Source organism: Myzus persicae, unplaced genomic scaffold (genome assembly GCF_001856785.1).
Source record: "Myzus persicae strain clone G006 unplaced genomic scaffold, MPER_G0061.0, whole genome shotgun sequence".
NCBI classification, from domain to species: Eukaryota; Metazoa; Arthropoda; class Insecta; order Hemiptera; family Aphididae; genus Myzus; species Myzus persicae.
The window spans coordinates 1,225,544-1,228,704 of NW_019103933.1; positions in this window are offsets into that span (position 1 = coordinate 1,225,544).

The following is a 3,161-nucleotide window of genomic DNA, read 5'->3' on the forward strand; positions in this document are numbered from 1 at the left end:
ACCAAAAAAAAAAAAAAAAAAAAAAAGTATCTATATAGATAATATATTGTAAGGACAACCTTGAATAAAGCTAAGGTAATTCTGTATCTTATAAATGTTCTTAATGTTTTTAATCTAAAATGTGTGAATGAGCGGAAGCTGCAGGTAACTTTTTAGATTCAACTACGAAATGAGTAAAATACTAACTATAAAGACACCCACATCGCAGTTTTCAAGCTTATCGCTACAATGAATAAAACACGATTCACATAATATGATTACATTTTATTTTAAAAAATAGCACCTCCACACCCACCGCCGTGACCAATACATCGTTGGAATTTAATTCTAGTAGATTAAAAAATAAAATACGCGTTCTTCGAGTCTCTTTTGTTGACACGTCCCTACAGTAAAGTTATTCCAACTCCATGCAGTCCGTGCTAGACGTGGTTTTCTACTTAACTATAATATTATTATAAATACGTGTATGCATTGTATATTTTCAATAATAATTGAACATATTCAATCATATTCATAAAAAATCTGTTTAAAAAAACTATACATCTAATAATTAATGCTGAAAAAAATATTAAAATCGATACAACGTATACTTAACGTGTGCAATATAGAGTAAACATTAGCTTACCAAAAAAATCATCAATTGAATTCATAAAAAAATATAGAATTTAGAAGAAAAGTTGAACATTCATCTTAATCATTTAAATCAAATACTAACTGAGCTACCACAAAATAATCCACTCGATAAAAACAAAAAACCTCGTTTTGACAATATTATAGCTGTATCGGTGTTTGAATAATATATTTGTATACGTCTAGCCCATACAGTGACTGTACCGAGCATTATAGTCTATAGGAAAATCGACTTTGAAATATAATACTGCCAGTGGCGTACTCTGATATTTTCAACGGGAGAGGTTTTACAAAAAAAAAAATTACATGCATATATTATATATACGTACCTTAAAAAACAAGGTACACTGTATAATTAAATTACCCATATTACTCGATACCCTATACGTATTTTATAATTCTGTTTACGAGACATGAAACTAGTCTATTGGATCATCAATCTCTCACAGACAGAATTCTAAAATATGTATAGGGTACTGAGTAATGTATATGTAACTGAGTTATAGAGGGTACCGAGTTTTCGCAAACACACGGTGTATACGATTTTTTTTCTAAACTCTATTAACGTTTATACGTCTATGCGCATTTATAGTAAAGTAATACCAGTGGGGAGGGAGGGGTTAAAAAACCTCCCCCCCCATGACCATGTGTGTACATTACTAAATATCGTTAATTGTATTAGAGGTTATAATATAGTTACAGACCTTTATAATGCAAGTAATAACTCTAGTCACAGAAAAAAAAATTCCATCGTAAACACAGATAAAATGAATCAACTATTCATGTACCTACACAGAATGCTGATCAATATAGGCGTGTTAATCGAAATTCGGTTAATAATAATTAGTAATTTTGTGCAAATTTCGTCTCCGATAGGCGAGTAATACCTGAACTACTCACCACATGCACATTGCACAAGGACACACACACAAGCTCAGAACTGGGACGGATAATAATTTCTACCGTTATCTTGTTTCGGTTAATCTATTTTTTACACGCTTTTAATTTATTACTCAATTAAAAAACTAACGCTGGCAACACCCAAACGCGAATGAATCGTAAATCTCTATAATAAATTAATAACCATTCATAGTGGACGCACTGACGAGTGACGAGACGTGACGTGATAAACAAACGATAAATGTATAATATTATGGTGATTTTTAATAAAATAGTAATAGGTTAATAAAATACGCCAATATTATTATTTAGATCGTTGCACACATTTTGTATCTAAATATTCTGTTACACAGAAAAATTAAATTCAATAATTTTTATACAAGTCCACTCAAAGCGATGTTCGTTCCGTTGTTAAACGCTGCTAATATTATAGGTACACACTAAGATTTTTATGGCATAATAATAATTATCATCGTAACACACGTCCTACGCGTGTTATACAAAAAACTCAGTTGACCGTAATAATATTCATATTAGTATATTATGACGTTATACAGTTTGTAATATTTTGAATAATTTATTACAAACATTCAATGGGATTATCTCGTAAGCCCACTGCAGAGTACTGTTTATAATCATATATATATATATATATATGTTAGCTGTAGTACATAAGTACCTTATAAATAATATAAATATATTGTATTTATAAGCTATATGTGTGCGTGTGTGTGTGTGTTTGTGTGCGTGTGTGCGCGTTGTGGGTAACGCGTGTTCGGTTCAATTAGGATAATGAAACTCGGAGAAGGAGCTTTGTTTCCTTTAAAAATTAATATCCATTAAAAGTTTTCAAATTATTTTACTCGAAATGCGTTGTAATAGCAGTGGTTTACCTGCCTGCGATTTTGCACAGTTCTAAATATGTAGAAAATACGCTTTTCGAACATGCAACACTACAATATAATATACAATGTACATGCATTGCAAACCGACGTCGTCTAGTAGATTTATTATTTTTTGTGTAATTTATTGTTTGGAGATTATTCGTAATGCATATAAATCCAAACGTACCGGATAATATTGTTACGTGTGCGTGGAAACGGCTGATCGTCATTTATAATATATTATTAGATATAAGTAGGTACATAACTGGTATTATCTTGAACATTTCGAAACGAACATGTATGGTTCATTGAATTTTTCGGCACCAGCCTATACCTATTTAATAACAAGTATCATAAAAACTTAAACGAAACGATACCATTCGTAAAAGAGCAAATTTTTTTTAACCAATGTTAAGCAAAAAAAAATTACTACTACGCGATATAACATATTCATGTGTAAGCGTATATACACCGAATACGTTTCATCAAACAGTCTCCAGAGGCGCACATGTCTTTTGAAACGCCTTTGGCATAATTATTGCTAAAGCTCAAGCACCTACCCATCCACAAGTAGGTACGAACAAAAAAACTATAAAACTATTCATTTAATATAGACTATATTGTGACACTTTGTCATAAGCAAACCGACTTTTGGCGCCTCTGACTGCCTAGAACAACGTATATTTTCAGCGCTTTTGTGTTGGCTTTACATTGTCATGATTCGGAAAAAATGTTTTGGAACTTAAT